The sequence below is a fragment of the Hoplias malabaricus genome, chromosome 4 (assembly GCF_029633855.1).
Source record: "Hoplias malabaricus isolate fHopMal1 chromosome 4, fHopMal1.hap1, whole genome shotgun sequence".
NCBI classification, from domain to species: domain Eukaryota; kingdom Metazoa; phylum Chordata; class Actinopteri; order Characiformes; family Erythrinidae; genus Hoplias; species Hoplias malabaricus.
In genome coordinates, this window is record NC_089803.1 from 55,389,265 (window position 1) to 55,407,353 (window position 18,089).

Sequence of the window (18,089 nt, forward strand, 5' to 3'; positions counted from 1 at the left end):
AAAAAACCTGTCTTCTTCTAGTGTTTCATATAAAATTTCCAATCCAGGGCAGATATTAATATACTGGCTGACATTGCTCTAAAATGCAATACCTCATTTTTATGCTTTTAAACTGAGCATGAAGAAAGCATATTCTAAACATATTGTTTGTTTGGGGTTTTTGAATTCACTGATTCACTGTAGTGTCAGTCTGTGGGACCAGGACATATGATGGAGCTGGCTGTTCCAGGCTGGGCCTCAGAGCCTGCAGACTGGGACCGCTCCGTGGGTCAGCCACTGCTGCATTGTTTGCAGGGGCTCATTTGAATAGCTCTTTAGCAGTTTGTGTGAGCAAGTCAGCGCCATTTGCATTTGCTCCAGTCACAAAGGTTTACAGGTCAATAGAGACGAGGCTCAAGAAGAACTAACGTGCTAAGGGACTCTCTCCTCTTTCTTTTCACCTCTTCTCTCAGCCTCTCCCTTCAGCTCCAATGAAGAAATAACCCTCATATCAGTGCTTGTACATGCACATATGAGCATGTGTGGATGTTTACGTGTGTTTGCACTAAAACACCTCAGATGTCTGGAAAAAGATTTACTCCCTGTTGGGGATAAGATACTCAAAAGGGGCCCCTAGTATCCCTCAGCCAATGCAGAGAATAATTTGATTATCACACCTCAGCATGCCTATTAAGGCTGTTCATCTGTGCGCATGTTTGTGCGCATGCATGTGTGTGTTTTTGTGCCTGCAATGGGCAGGGGTAAAAGAGGAGAGAAAGAGAGCATACCTGATTAAGCGGACCCTAGTCAGAAGTGTCTGTGTGCAGTTTGAATGGCTGGGGTGCTGACACACTGCTTCTCAGACACGCAGACGTAGACACAACCTGAAGATTCAGGCCCTTATAATTAATCCCACTGTGAGAACTGTCCCCCTCCATAGAGCTTTCACTCTGTGCCCTCCATATGTCCTTTATTATAGCTTTGCCCTGATTTACTTACACACGCTTGCTAGCAGCCAATTACCTAAAACTGAGGAGACTTCAATGTTTGTTAGATATCAGTGGAAAGACTAGATTTTCAGGGGATATGACACTAGAAGTCAATATCATATTTTATCAAATGTTTTATATTTTATTAATTTTTATTATGTTTTATATTTGCTAAAGAGATGTTATATAATTCATAGTGATTTACTAGACAAATTAATAGATATGCCCAGTTGACAGCATTAAAGATCCAATATAATGGAAAATGGAATTTTCCTCACTGTTTGGGAATTGAAAACTGTAATATAGTTTATAATACCTGGTAGTTTTATTTGTATTCTTTTACCTGAAATCTGAACTGCAAATGCAGACTATGTTGAATGCAATGTTTTTGTGATCTTACAGGAACACATCCACTTGTTCTACCTACAGTTTTTATTTCTGCCCATTTGTGCTAAATTGTAAGGACAGTTCCAGCCAAGAATGGTTTATGATTTAGTATACAGGGACAGCAAGTCTTTAATGAAATGTTAAAAAAATCCTGTTTAATTCTAAATGATAAAGAAATTTGGATATTGGGAATGGTTATGTAAAAATGTATTCAATTTTTTTTTCAGTGCATAAAATCATTCAAGCATTATAAATGAAAATATACTGGAAAAAATATATCCATAATTTATGGGCCTATAGTTGTGCTATTATATGTGTAAGTGTGTTTAGCCTGGCCACAGGAAGGCAGTGTGTGCCCCTGTGTTGCTTCAGTCCCCTGTTGCTGTCACGGTTCTGCTCTCTCAGGGCCAGACGTGTGAAACTCAGCACAAAGGGAGAGTCCTTTATCTGCATGCATACTACATAAAGGCTGCTTTTGTTATGGTCTGCATGCTCATGACTGTTGGCATCTATAGCGTTCCATGGCCACCCTTCCCCCCGGGGCCACATCACAGCATATAGTGCTGTCTGCTTGGGACACAGGAACCTGGAACAGGGACAGTAAAGTTCAAATTGTACCAGCTGTCACCTATTAGTACAACTTAATAACAAATTAGATACCTGTATTTAAAAGATTACTAATCTTTCTGTCTGTCTGTAGATTTATAGGAGTATTAGGCATATGATGATATACATACACTACATATTTTAGGAATGTAATATATAAATACAAAACAAACACACTAAAGGAATGTGAAATACATGTAGAAATATAAAAAATAATTGAAATGAACTTAGATTAGCATTAAAGAGACATATATTTTTGATATTATTGCATAAACATAATTAAGGTAAGTTCTCCTGGAGTGCAATAAATGGACCTTTCAATATCGATTTGAAATATTTGCCAAATCTTAACATCTTTCCAAAAATAATGATTGTAACATTAATCTACTGGCAGAGATATTGTTGCTTGTGTGATATGTATATATATAATATATAAATATATGCTTAATACTGATAGTGCTGTCATGGAATATTGATATATTTTTATTGTTCAAGTGCTAACACAAACAATGCACATAGTCTGTTTTCAGCTTCAGATTAAACAGAAGAGCAGTGTAGACAGAGACACAGGAAACAGACTAGTATTATTACATAACCCTTTCCTTATCTTATTAACGCCTGTAATTCACACTGGGATAACACTTGCCAAAAAATAATGAAAAATATTATTATTTATAAAAAATGGGAAAATTGTTGTGGTGGAATAGTATATTTAAAATTACATGTCTTCTCTGCTGACCTATATCATTCTTTCATGAAACTTAATGGGGTTAATAGCTGGAGTGAGAATGAAAAGTGCAACCCATGTTTAAGATCTATAGAATCTAGAAAAATGCTCAGTGTTTCAGTGGATTTCAGTGACTTTTCATGTAAGTTTTAGATCTTCCCATTCAAATGGCATATGTTAGATAAAGTTGTGTATAGATTTTAAATATTGTAGCTTGTGATAAACACTTGCGTGTGATAAGCACATAAAACACTTGCATATTAAATAAATGTGCTGCTGCATAGTAATACGGTTGTTTGATTATTGTATTTCCCTGCTACCAATATAGTGCCCTAATTACAGTTGTGTCCATCTCATCTGTGATATATTTCTGGTGTGTTGAACTTCACTAATTTTCAGAACTGAGGATTGGATAGGATGGATGAGTGGGTGTGGATTTCTGACATCCTTGTAAAAAGTTGTAAAGGTCGTTTCCTGTGTGCTGCTCCCCAGGGGTAGCTATAAGATTGTGGGCAGGAGGGGACTGGGTGTGGAGGGCTCGACTGGTGCAAATCCTGGAAATCCTGTCCAAACTGGTGGGTCGTGACGTGGCACATATGAGGACAAGCTGCGAAGGCCTGGAGCTTTTTAAGGGCCAGTACTGTTACTGTTCTTCCCAAACACACCTCTCCCACCCTGACCTTCATGCAGGGAGATGAAACAGGCTCCATGTTAAATAGTTGATGTCGCCAGCAGACCAGGAGGACAGACACCTTGGCATAACAGGTAGATATCAGAGCAAATAGTTTTAAGGTTTCCCTGCCTTTGCCCATTGCTATTATGAAGTGTTCATAATTCCTGTATTAGAAAAGAAAAAAATATTTTTTTGAAAAGATAACCAAGGGAAATTTATTCATGTATGAATGTCAAGCTATGAGTTGTATATTATATTTTAATTTGCCTTAATTAGCAGCTCTCTAAAGCATCTATCAAGTTTATAATCAAAAATGAGACTGTAAACTAATTGTAGAATTGAATAAATACCCATTACCCATTCCCATTTTTTCATATTGTTGGTTGTGAACATTATCAATGATTGCTAAAACTTAAAGTTTGGAAAGTTCATGAATAGTTTTTAGTAGTCTATCACAGCGGGGTGGAGCTTTGCTCTTAACTAAATATTTGCACAACCTTTTGTTAGAATAAATACTTGGTAGTTCAAACACCTTGGGTTAGTTAGCACTTTTTCCCCTCTGTGTTGTTTTATTTAAGGTCCTTTTTACTTGCATTTTTTTCTCTCTGAGAACTTGTTAAAAGTGTATAATATTGAATAATTTGCACTTCCTTTAATTTAAATAAACTTTCTTGTATTTCTTGTTTCTCTGCTCCAGTGCCTTCTGAGAAGGTAGGGTTAATGAGTGTGAGGGATAATGCCCCAGAATCCTGCTCCTCTCCTGAAGCACAGTGTGCTTTGCAGAATGTTCTAGAGACTGAGCCTTGTTTGCGTCCACCACAGTGTGAATTATCTGTAGCGGGCAGTTACTTTTGACGTTTGTTTTATTAAATGCTTTCCTATCTATTCTTTGCTCTTTTTCCCCTTTTTAAAATGGGAAAAATTGTTGGAAAATAAAAAAAAATTAAACGATATCTTTGAATATTCAAGAAGCTTGTTAAACAACATGCTGTATAATTTTTGGGAAGGTAACATTTGTTCAGCTGGTATACTGTCTTTTACCGTTTTCTGCACAAGTTGGCTATCTACATTTATTAATGTACATTAAAAAAAGAAAAAAAAAACATTTTCCAGACACATTTTGTTTGCAGACACATATTGTTTCCTTGTAAGACAGGATATGAAACTAAATTAAAATAATTTAGTTTTACAAATCTTCTGCACTAGCAGTCAACTGATTTTACACTGATTATTTTAAAATATATTATTTTTAAAATATATGACTAAATATTAAGTTATATCTTAAATATAAAACACAAAAGATAAAAAATAAACTTATTTACACATTATATATAACTGTTCCTGGATAAAAAAAATAATTCTAATAATTTTTCATTGCTGATTTGATTGAAATGGGATGTTTATTTATTTTAAAGCTTTTCATTTTGTAGTAATATATCATCATTTTTATTGTATTAAGGTAGCAATATCAACTCAAATAATATGGCAGCAGTGTTTTAAAAAATGGTTTCCCCAGTTTGAGATGATAATTTACAGTCTATAAATTCAGGACAACAGAAAAATGCTTTCCCATTTTATGAAAATAAATAAAATAAATGAAAACAGTAATTGCCATGTACCATTTTTGTAAATGAAATTTAAGATAATGAATTAATGTGATATTTAGTCATAATAGCTTTCCCTGTATTATGTTGAGAATGTTTTCATATTGAAATACAAATTGATGTAATGATTACTAATTAATGTCAGAGAATCAATATATTAGACCATAAAGGGTTTTCCCCCTCTAATTCTATTCTAAATATAAATAATAATATTAATTAAATCAATCAAGCACTGACATTTCCCCCCATACAAGCATTTGTGTATTGCAAGAAAAATATTAAGCACAGACTTATGGTTTCTAAAGATAATTTTTTTTGTTCTTAAATTTACATGACAGAGTGGACTTAAAACATATGGTAAAGTAGCATTCCTTTTTGTGGAATTTTAGCTTCTAGCAGAAATATGGAACATTTTCTGCCCAACCATTTACAGAAATCTTGTTCTGTCATGCAGAAATTCAGTTTTATTTTTGTTGTTTATTAACCATACTAATATTGGAATTTGCATTGTTTTTCTTTTATACTGTGATCCTTTTCTGCAATGAATTATAATTAGCTTTTTGTTAAATACTGTTTTGGTGTTCATTTTATATGATCTTATTTTTCTAAATGAACATCATGCATTCATTTAATATTTAAGGATGCATTATATATTTTCACAAAAACAACTTTGCTTTATGTTTCTACTATTTTCTGAGGAATGAGTATTAATCGTAAATTATTAATTAAATCTGCTTTGGTTTATCCTTCGTTTATTGTAGATTTATAATTAAAAGTTTTTTTAAATGTCCCTTCAGTTTTGACCTTTAAATAGTTAACAGAGATTTTCTGTGCCTCTGAAAGCAGCACTCTGTCCATTCTTTCGACGGGTGGTTGAGGATTTTTCTTTCAGCTCGGAGCTGGTTTTAATATTTTTCATAATGTGTTACATCACTCTTTGTAACTTCTTAGTTCGCCTGTTTCAGAGCAACACATTTATCAGAAATGACCGCCATGTTGTCTCATGGTCCTCCATTTTGTTGTTTCAGAATTTCACTGCAGTCTTGCCCCACCCTCACAAAATGATGTGTCTAGATGTCAGTAGATTAATAATACATTCTCTAACACATTTTTTTAAATCAAAAGATAAATTGATACTCCTTTCCATTTATTTGGGACGTCAAAGTTCTTGGTGTTTTATAAGTCTATTGCTGCTATTAAAATATCCTGATGTTATGTTAAATGCATGTTATTTATTTTTTTAGCATGCATTTAGTGCTGAGCATTTTGGGGAACTGCACTCAATGAAACAGGAACATTTCCTTGGTACTTTGTATAGATAGGCATGAAAAAGTACAAAAACTATTTATATCTTTTTTAACATTTGTTTTTAACATAATTTTTAATCAGTGCTGATGAAGGCTGTTATTTAGAGTATGATGTGCACTTTTTAAGTGTATCAAGATTTTTTTTTCTTTTGGACTTATAAAACATAAAAAGCTATATGCAGAATATATGCATCAGATCAGTGGATTTTGTGTTTTAGTTAAATAATTATGTTTGCATGATAAAAAATTTCTAATAATCCTATGAAATTAAACTCCTTGTTACAATTGTTATTTTGCTGCACTGTATTAATGGTTGCCTTGTGCCCAGTGATTTCGGGTACTGGATAAGCGATCACAGACAATGAATGAATGTACTAAGGATTTTGATTTTCTTACATTTTGTAGCAATTCACACTGGTAAGTCTAAACAGGTATATTTCAAATATATCAAAAAGATTACTGGCATTATGAATGATTAGATTGTCTGTTCTATATTACAAAACATATTTATTGTCAACCTTGAAAATGCTTAACACTTTTGAAAGAACTGTGACTCAGATATGTTTCTTCAGTATGTTATTTCTGAAAACTGAAGAAAAATATTATTATTATTATTGCTATGATCAATAGTTATTATTGTTACTAATAATTACTAATAATAATAACTAATAATTTTTGTTTCTTTACAATGATTCATTTTAAATATACGTGAGAAGTGTAAGCTGTGCAGAGTCGGTTCTTGTGTTGCGTCCTTTTTTTGCCGAGGTGAGGCACAGGGGTGAGAAGGCTTTTCGCTTTTTAGTTCCTAATGGAAGCAGGAGGTCAGGGGCATGCTCTGAGTGACAGTCCCAAGGGGATAACTTCCTAATCCCTATTAGTCAATGTTTTAGTGGTCTTTACCTACACAAAGCAAACAGCACACTCCCTTTGAATAGGGGCCGGCCTGCTCCCAGTGTAACACTTCTGACCCCAGGGTCATGCCCTTTGTTCCTCTCTCTACAGAGGCTGACCCCAGAGTTCACAGATGTAATTGAGAGGTCTCGCAGACACGTGCGCATGGGGGCCCAGGATAGACCACCATCGCAGCGAGCCCGCTATCTCTGCAGAGTGAAGGAGGAAAAGGTATGTTTAAAAAGATGTTATTTTTTTCACTATAAAGAAGTGAGCATTTTTTTTCTTCTATGTATTTATATGTGTAGTGTAATTCCTTTACATTAAATATTTATATACAATATACTGGCAAATTCTACACAGTCACGCTTGATGCAAAACTTTAAATGTTGGAAAACATTGAAAGTTCACTCTTGAAGTTTAATGAATGACTACAGTGACTGTACGTAGTTCTTAGCACGTATGCAAATTAACTTTTATTACCTGTGGAGCATTTTCACACGGCAGAAGAGGTTCTTTCGGAGGCTTGGCAATAATGTGCTGTTAGCTCTGGCGACTGGTTTTTATACCCCTGCTTTCACTCCCTTTTTCATTTGAGGCAATTTGAATAACTGGACATTCAGTGCCACTTTAAATGAGAAACTTTTAAGTTCTTTTCATCTGCTTACCATATTTTGCCCAATTATTTGTCAGTTTGTCTGTCACATCTGGAAGTAAAGCTCTCTGTTTTGAATTACTGTATTCTTGGTTTTCAGCTAATCCTCTCAGTTTAAACAGACATTGTACTGCACAGCTGGTTTGTGACCCTCAGCAAATTTCCCCCCCAAGAGACTGCTGTCATTGTTGGTTATGTATGTATTTGGTGTATACTGCCTTGTGAAAATCACACATGATCATTAACGCAGATTTTTCCTACTGAAGTGTATATTATGCAACACAAATGAGAAACTGCACCTCCACAGCACTTATTTAATTTTATTAAACCGCACACACGTGCACATGCACGCACACACACACACACACACACACACACACACACACACACACACACACACACACACATATATATATATATATATATATATATATATATATATATTCATTGTCTGTATTCTCTTATCAAGTTCAGGGTTGCGGGTATGGATCCTACCTGGAATCACTGGTCGCAAGGCGGGGACACACCCTGAATGGAGTGGGTGTGTGTGTGTGTGTAAAATAAGCTGTGGCAGCAGTTTTGTGAATAAAATTATATTTTGCTGACTGGGTAAAGTGTTGTTATAGCCATAGTATTTGACTGATTATTTTCAACTGAACAATTGGACATAAGAATAGCAGTGTACCCTTAATGCCAATTATGAAACATGCATATGTAATACTTTTGCAGTTACTAAATACATTGAATGCTAATTATCAGGATTTTTCTACAGAGCTGCTCATTAATATTAGTTTACAATTAAGATCTTAAAAAATATATTTGGGAAAGCCAGTTGTGGTAGTTAAGGTGTAATTGGGTATGCTTTACCTCTCAGCACAAAAATTGCAAGAGGATTTTTACAAATGATCTTGGTTGTGCCCTATGCCCTATGATGCTAGTGAAAAGCATCATAAAGAGTTTGTTATGATTGGCATTTGATCAGTAGAGCTCCCAGTCCATTGGTCTTATGAACGATAGGCCTTATAGAGCAGCATAGTGTTTGGGAGTTGGCAGCCAACCCCAAACCAAAATTGTATCCCGGAGTGAACTTTAATGCAGTTTACGACACAACACACAAGCCAAACCCTCGCTCCTTCAGATGCAGGTTAAATAGTAAACAAGTAGCAGATGAGCATAGTTTCATTGCTCCCACTATTGCTGGTGCCTTATATTGCGAATTAACAATTTGTAGCTGTTTTCCTTTGCACATTGTAATGCCTGCAAGAGAATCAGCTGTTGCATGTGTGAAACGTGCCTAACTCTTTTCGCCATTTTGCGATTGGTCAAGAGGCATGGCGCGATGTGACGTCGGGGCGTTTTTTAGCCCCTGCCAAAATAAGTGCACTGTCTGCTTTTGTTGTTTGAAAATTAGAATAAAAAAAGGAGAGAAGTGCTTACATTGTTTTGTTTTTTTACCCCTTCATGGGTTTGACATGGCATTGTGCAACTCAGATTTGATGTCGAAGGTGTGGTGTGTGCGGTTTGTGCCGACTACTCATGTGTGTATGTATGTGTGTGTTTCTGGAATGAGTGGTCAGTGCCAGCAGCAAAGAACGAGTGGAGAAAGCTGGGAGCGGAGTCCCAAGATGAGGCAGTAGAGAGAGCCTGGGCGGACTGGCAGCTCTCTCTGTCCCTCCTCCGTGTTAGAGAGTGAGTGTGTGCATGTGCTTGTGTGAGATTTTGTGTGTGTGTGTCTATGTCTCTGTGTGTGTTTGTGTGTGTATGTGTGTGCGTTTGTGAGAGTGAGAGAGTCCGTTGAGCAGTAGCAGCACCCTTAGTGTGGCCACGCAAGGTGGACGTGGCGCAGGCTTTTGTCACGACAAATGTAGCACCATCAAATAAACATTGTGAAGCATTAAAAACAGCAGATCTCTCTGTGTACTGTAACACAGACAGCTCCATCTATCCTGTTCAGGGCATGTGCAGTGCTCCCCCTCTTTCCTTCTCCCTTTTTCTCGGACCCACTCCTTGCTCTCGCTGTTGATTCCCTAGGGATAGAAAGAAGTACTACGTTTTCTTTGTTTTTTTCAGGAAACTATTATATGTTGTATTCTGTGCCATATATAGTTGGGTTTTTTCATAACATTGTAATTCAGAACCTAAACAAAAAAGTGAAAGAAATTTAAATATCAAGAAACATACCCGTGTTTACTGCATTTATGTAATAAGGTAAATTTCGATAGGTCAGTAGTTCTTTGATACTCCTACACTGAGCTTTATAGAGAGTCAATGGAGAGAGCATTAGATTGTTTGTGTGCTAGTGCGTGTGCTTGCACATGCGCACTTGCGTTTTACAACACAAAATGGGGGATGCATGGGGGATTCTGGAGAATATTAATGCTCCTTCACAGCACTGTTACTTTATAAAACTTGGAAGACGGAGAAAAGCAGTGCATCCAAGCATTCTGTTTAAAATGCGACTCAGAACCATGAAAAGAATGAAAACCATCATAGTCGAGAACAGGATCGAGTTAATAAAGCAACAACATAAACCCCTCCTTCTCTTCCACTGTGAGGCTCACTTCTCAACCTTGGGCAGAGCATTAGGTAGGCTGAGCCTTAGCTGTGGTGGCTGCAGCTCTTGTGTGATTGTGCGGCGTCACTGCAGAAGAGTTCTCCCTTAAAATCACAGCAGCTGTTTCACCTCTTGCATAGCAGTGCTTGTATCAGCTTCTGACTGGTGGCTGTATGATGTGTGAGGGGGCTGTGGGGTGTTAGAGACAGACTGACTGACCATTAAGTTCCTCAGGGACATGAGCACAAACAGAAAAAGCTATTTGACATCATCCTGGCACCATCTCTAATATTTGAGACTAGCTAGTTTCAGTGGATAGCTATTTTATTTTCCCTCTAGCTTTTTTCCCTCTTGTAGAGTTGCCATGGACTCAACCATCTCTGTCGAAAAAATTGTGGTACTGGCTTTTTTTATACGCCTTTTTTATATCAATGATTAGTTCTCATTCATTTGTAATAATATAAGTGTGTACACCAGAAACAATTTCAAATTTCACAGGCACACATTGTGGGTGCAAGGGCAAACGGTATGCAAATAGTTAGCCTAGTAAGTGCCTATGTCTGTGTGTAAGGAGTCCTTGGGAAAACTGAAGACTGTGTCACACTTTTCTCCACCCTTTTACCCTCCCTCACACTCCCTCCTCATGCTGTCCGTCTTTCTCTCGTGCTGGCTATGGTGAAGAACATGATTGGGGGGGGCACTACTTTACTTGTGGTCTCTCCATGCTTCCTTATTTCATCATCATGATCTTGTTCACTTCTCTTCTTCTTTTGCTGTCTTTCTTCCTTTTCTGTACCATATTTCCCTGTCTGTATATCTTATTTCTCTCTCACTCCTCCAGACTTGGCTGCATGCGAGTAGTAGAATGGGTAGAGAAAGAGAAAGAGAGAGCGTGCAGATAAAAAAGAGAAAAACGCGTCTGCTGCTATTTCTACTGTAAGGTCCTCCCCTTTAGTCAGCCTGTGCCAGGAGAAGGAGGGTTTTTTTTACTACTCTCTGGATTTTAACCCTCTGCCTCCAACCAGGCACTAAGACTAGTTTCTCCCGTCCTACCAGAAGTTACTCTCCTTTTTTTCATCCTTTGATTATTCATCTCTAACATTTTTTTAATGGCTGTGGCGAACTATGTTGTTTGTTCCTTTAATTCCGTAGGTACAGTTACTTGCCTTTGTGCTACTGTTCTCCTGATACAAAATGTTTTGTGCATGACTTGATTTTAGTCTCTCAACTATGTCTTGTTTAGATCTGAGATGCAGGTGTTTGTGGCTGTTTCTTGGGTTTTTCTCGGACGGTCGTTTGTAGTGTTGAGGTTTGAAAATGGCTGTGGTCTTCCAGCTTGTTGCATGTCTCAGAGTAGGGAAGTGGGAAGTGCCAATAGCTCTATTGCTGAAGCACCGCCCTCTCTCACTCTCTCTCTCTCTCTCTCTCTCTCTCTCTCTCTCTCTCTCTCTGTCTGTTTCTCCCTCCCTCCCTGTCTTTCTCTCTCACGTTCTCTTTTGCCCTCCCTTTCCTCATGCGCACACATACAGTGCTTCTTTCACACTCCTCTCTTTCTCTCTCTCTCTCTCTCTCTCTCTCTCTCTCTCTCTCTCCTCTCTCTCTCTCTCTCTCTCTCTCTGAAAGGAGAGCAGGAGGGCGGTGCAATGGTGGAGCTTTTTCTGGGACAGGTGCCAATTCCAAACAAAAGACATAAAAAGGCAATGAGTGAGAGATGCCTCCATCGAAAGAAAGAAATATGTTGCATGTTGAAACGAAAGAGCAGATTTGTAGCGACCATGCACGCTTGCCTGTGTGCATATTCGACTGTGTGTTTATTCAGCTGGATGTAAAAGTGGACCGTCAGCATGCAATTGGTGAAGAAGTAAGCCAGCAAGCGAACGAGCTGAGATTTGGAGTACTTTTTGCTTTGTTTTCCCGGCTCTCTCTCTCTCCCTCGCGTTCTCTGCGTCCACTGAAGGCATTTCAGGCGCCGGGGGGTGTGAATGGGGGTGGTGGGGGGGTGGTACAAAGAGGGAGGGGGCTCAGTTTTCAGTCTGCTGAATTATTCATAGGCCTGGGCCAATGCTGTGTGCGGACTGGCTGGATCATTAGCATGCAGCGGACATTCTATTTGTCTGTTTGCTAACATTCCTCATTCAAAGACTTGTTAACTGCCAGACGGGCCGACACACGCGCCTCCCAGGCAAATCTCATGGCCTCCTATTGTGGTAGAAGCCTGCTTGTCCCAGGCCAGCGGTGGGGGACAGGCATGTGTCCCAGTGCTAGGGGGCTGCAGCTGGGGTAGAGGGACTGGTTCGGCCCACTCTGGCCTGCCTTCTCCAGTCCTCACGTTGGCTCTGAAGAGCTCAGTGCTCTCTCTCGTTCTTGCTCTGCCTCTCTCTTCCTCTACACAGGCCTTTAGCAGCACTAGCACTCTGGAATGCATCTATCTGCTCCTGTTTTCCTCCTTTGTGTGGTAAGTTATTTATCTACATGTTTTTTTCTGACATTTGTGCATGCTATCTTCATTAAATGTATTTTATGTTTTATTGATCACAGATTTGGGCTTAATTCAAATGCGTTTCTACATATGCTCATTTGAGGATGCTTTTGAAATTACGTTTACGCTTGTATTTGACCATCTTGGCTTTAGCAGTTTTTATTTTGTTTTAATTTTCAAAGTAAAAAAGCAAACACTGAGAGGAACGAGGCAAATAAAATTCAAATTTGATGCTATGAAAATGATGCAGACCGCAAGGTCTTTTTTAAAACAGTACTATATTCTTAGCTATTTGACTGTTTAGAATGAGAAACTTGTGAGATTTTATTGTGTGCTTTTCAAACGATCCTGCAGGGTTGTCTGGATTTAGATTACTTAAAATAAGGGAAGGGAATCCTTTTTAAATGAGCCTCCAGAGATTGTATGCATCATTGAGACTAGGCCAAACTCTGCTACGACCACATTTTTAGTAGGCGTACCTCTTGTTTCATAAGGTCACCATGTGTACAGGATTTACTTAATAGAACACCTTGCACGCTGCCTATTTCCTGGCTTATTGTGTTTTAAATGTGTTGAGCCTGTTGTTTTTCATTACCAAATAATCTAGAACACGAACGTGATTTTTTTGGACACCATCTTTTGTTTAATATATTCGCTGTGTCCACAGTCAATACACTGACGCATAATAATCTATATAATGCACAAATATTTTCATTGTTAATGTGTGCGTTATAACATAATTATACCACAGAGTTACGTTTTGCCAGTGTGCTTTCTTAGTATTACATAATAGAAGAGTAATAATGTGTAATTGACTGATTTTTTTTCTTTATTGTATATCTAAAATTATAACGATGTTTGTCAGAAACTCTTAGCCACTCATAAAACATATTTTTTAAATACTGCATTCCAAAAATATTAGGGCAAGACTTATTAACATTTACTGAGTTACAGAGGCTCATGTTTAAAAAATGTTATTCACTATTTATTTAAATATCTACGATGTCATGTAGAATTACACTGATTTGCATGTAATGTGCATAATTGGGTGGAATTTAAAATTTTTTTTTTTCATTTATAATTATTCAGCACTGCCACCTGACCATAGCCATTTTTTATCGCGTAGAAAAAAAAATACAAAAAGCGTGTGAGATCTATGTATAATATAGTAGTTTTAAAAGTTGATTCAGTAGTAAGAATAATAGCAGATATGATGAGCATAGCATTACAGACAAGCACAAACAGATGTGGTATATACACACGTGCAAGCACACACACACGCACACACACACTCAATCACACACACACACACACACACACACACACACACACACACTCAATCACACACACACACACACACACATACATGCGTTCCCCCGGGTGTGTGCATATACGCACACACACACACACACACACACACAAAGTTTTGAAATCTTATGAATTAACTGGATGATTTGATTTATTTGCAAATAATCCAGATTTGATATGTAATGTTATTATATATAAACTTGTCAACATGCTTATATATGCAGTTCAGGGATAATTTATGGGCAAGTAATAAAGCAGGCCTTTTTTCACCTGAAATGGTTTATGGTAGGCCATTTAGTGCTAGACAAGCTTTTTTTCTCTCTTTTTTTTCTCAGAGAAGTGGCATTTTGAGTTGGCAGTGATCCTCCTTCAGTCTACCCGTTTTTTGTGTAGTGAATGAAGCATCCCAAAGATGGAGTATGGTGTAAGCATGGAGCAGGTGGCATGATCTAAAAGGGGAGGGTGGTGGGGAGTTGGTACAGCTTGAGGTTAAAATTAACTCTTGCTAATTTGTAATTATGATATTTGATATGATTTTTAAGAATAATGTTAGGGTGAACAAAAAATGATCTTTACGATGTTCTGTTTTAGCTGATATAATAATAATAATAATAATAATAATAATAATACTAAACAACAGGACAAACCTTCAGGACCTTTTGTCGAAATGTACGCATGCCTATTTTAGACACCAAGGTTTTAAGGATGAATTTTATAATGTGTTCACAAACATGCTAAAGGGTGCTGTGTGTATGTGTGTGTGGAGCCAAACATACTTCCTCACTGTCACGTACATGCTCACACACTCTCGCTCACACCTAGACACACTTGCTGCCATGTGCCCCACAATGGAACTCTAAATCAGTCCTGAATGGAGTTCCCACGCCTTTAATGTGCGTGTGTGTGCATGAGACTGAGGGGTCTAGACCCCCCTTCTTCCTAAAGACACTCATACACACACAGTCTAGACTGAATATGTCTCTTGTATTCAAAGCCTCTGTATGTTGGGTGTTTGGAATTTTAAAGCTGTTGAAATTGCTTGTGAAATTCAGTTACACCTGAAATGCTGAAGCATATTTATGTAGTTAGTAATGTCAAATGATACTGCATATGTCCTACTGAAATAATATTTTTGTTTCAAGTCCAGATCCGATTTTCTTTTTATCAGTTGATGTTTTTCCTTCTTTTTATCAGAATCTGAAATATTTCAGGATATTTTAGTAAAAGTATCTATAATTGTATTTGTATGAAATGCATTAAATGGGGATATTCACTGTGATCCCTTTCACATATTTCTATTGGTTTATGTAAAGTTTGAAAATGTTTTTGCTTGTCAGTGAAACTTACTGAAAATTCACAAAGCTAATGCCTTAAGTAAGGTTGATTGATTTTTAGGACAAAATAGCATCTTTAGAGACCAATTTTAAATATGTATAATCATTTATGCCCTATTGTCTTAACATGCTTTATGCAGGACAGTTTTACCACAGTAATCCTAAGCTTAAGATTGAAACCTCAAGTCTGAGGGAAAATAAATGTGCATTTTGATTAATAGTGGTGCTTAATTTATAGAAGTTAGTCAGTTAAAATTGAAGGTTTGAATAAAAGTTTGACAAATAACAATTGCATGTTTTCCCTTAAACTTTTAGCCATAGACAAAGGTTTTCCTATGCATGAATGTGCATGTTTGCCAAATTCGTGTATGCGTATGTGTTTGATTCACTGCTTGATATTAATTTTTTGTGAGAGTAAAGCTGCAAAGTGAGAAAGAACAGAATGAAATTTAGAACAAAAGACCTGTAGTCACTGTGGCTTGTGGGAAAATCTAACAGATTGTTTATTTTCAAAGTATTTAAACTATGTGTGTGTGTGTGTGTGTGTGTGTGTGTGTGTGTGTGTGTGTGTGAGTGTGTGTGTGTGTATTAGAGACATTGAGAGAGTGTGTGATTGTGGTGAAGCAACAATTGTATCAAAAATGTTGAATTGTTCACACTTTTATTTTTTTTAATTTATCATTTAGTTTTTTCTTCTTTTTTTGGTGGCGGCAGGTGGGGGGGGCATAGTGTGCATTTTAATTTGCTCGTTCACACATACATTTACACTGGTCCGATATTTAAAAAAGAAATCACGAAAGAAAAGATGAAAATATTCTGTTTTCAAACTTAATTTTCTGTGGATTTAAAGTTAAACTTAAAATATGTTTACTCTTTGTAATTGGCACAAATGACAAATTCTTTCATTTTATACTTTTCTTAAAGATTCTTTGTGTAAATGTGTGTATGCATGTGTTTGTGTGTGTGTGTGTGTGTGTGTGTGTGTGTGTGTGTGTGTGTGTGTGTGTGTGTGTGTGTGTGTGTGTGTTCGCGTGTGCACATTAGCATGTGTCTGTGTGAATACATGGAATGTGTACATTTTATGAAGAATAGAAAATCGGTTGAATTGAACTGCTTGGTTTTTTCCTTTTCACATTCATCAAAATGACCATTTTTTCATTCAGAAAAGTAAATTTTATATCTGTACATTTTAATTGTTATCACATTACAGTTGTATTTATAATATTTCTGCCCTTCACTTTTTATTATTCTTACTTTATTTTACACATTAACTGAATATTAACACATTTTGTGGATGTAAAAATCAAAAAAGTGGCACTAAATGTTGGCGTAAAATCACAATGAAAAACTTGAATGTTGAGTTTGCATAATTCGGTGAACAACTTATTTTGTGAAAACCATTCCGGTGACATATCAAAATACAAGTCCTTCAGGATCAGGGTGAATTGGTGCATTTGGTGAGTATGAAATTTAAAAAATAGATGTAAACTATTATTTATATTACTATGATGCTGATTTTGAAATATATAGAATAATTTAATTATTTTAGTTTGTGCTACTTATACTGGCAGTGTTATCCAGATGCCATTAGTGAATATTTTGTGAATTCATTATGTATTAAGCCTAAATCGCCTAAAGCCTAAATTTTAAATTCTTTTACACAAGATGCTAATTTGGTTATTTCTGTGTTAATTTCTGCATTAATTATGCCATTTTGGAGCTCATGGGGTTAGCTTTTGTTACTGAGCATTTAAATCCAGAGCTAGTGGTGAACTTGCATCATAAGCACTGGAAATGCTACAGAGACACTTGCGGGTCGTCTGAAGTGGCTGTGGCTTGTATTTATCAAGACTGACACAAGACAGATGGAACAGAGTGGAACAAAGTAATGGTTAATTGTTTTAACCATGTTGTGACATTTATCATGACAAGCTCCAGTAACATTTTTGCACTTCTTTTTTTAAGCTCTATGACTAAACAGAACTTCTCAAGAGTAGTCAGTCAACAACGCAATTTCATCCTCTGTGAGGAACTTCAGCAGATAATAATAATAATCATAATCATAATAATAATAAATTAATTATTGATTTCTAAACTTTCTGATTACTAATTTAGATCATATATTCTGAATAACAACTTTGTGTATTTATGTATTTATGAATGTGCATGTATATGTTTAAGTTTGTAACATTTTTTACCATTCACATATTTTATTTAATTTTTATTTATTTTTAGTTTGTTAGGTCCAGGGTGCAGGTCGGTCTCATTCTTTTTTTGGTGGCATTATCTCATGCCAGCTTATCATGCTAATCTGTGGTTAGGTATGTTAAGTGTTCATTATATCAGTCATTACTGAAGGATCTTTTGTCCTCAGGCAAAGAGGACAGCTTCATTTTTATTTTTGATGACTATGTGAATGGACATATTATTGAAATAGATTAATTGTCTGCATATTTGCGCAGTTTGCATTGCCCTCCATCTGCAGTGTTTTACACACCAACAAATGAATAACTTCTCATTAAAAGATGTCACTGTGGCCGGGTTCTTTGCTGCAAGAGGAATCAGAAAAAGTGAAAGTTACTCCAGTACCCAAAGG

At 36.6% G+C, this 18,089-nt stretch overlaps 1 protein-coding gene across 6 annotated transcripts in view; it reads left to right on the forward strand.

Annotated features, from left to right (window-relative positions):
• The window catches only part of pparaa (peroxisome proliferator-activated receptor alpha a), a 62,305-nt gene that overhangs the window by 14,391 nt on the left and 29,825 nt on the right, over positions 1-18,089 (forward strand). For all 6 annotated transcript variants that reach the window (XM_066669340.1, XM_066669345.1, XM_066669344.1 and 3 more), the window contains exon 4: positions 7,275-7,394. The gene's annotated coding sequence lies outside the window, so the exon portion shown is untranslated. The remainder of the gene's footprint in view (positions 1-7,274; positions 7,395-18,089) is intronic.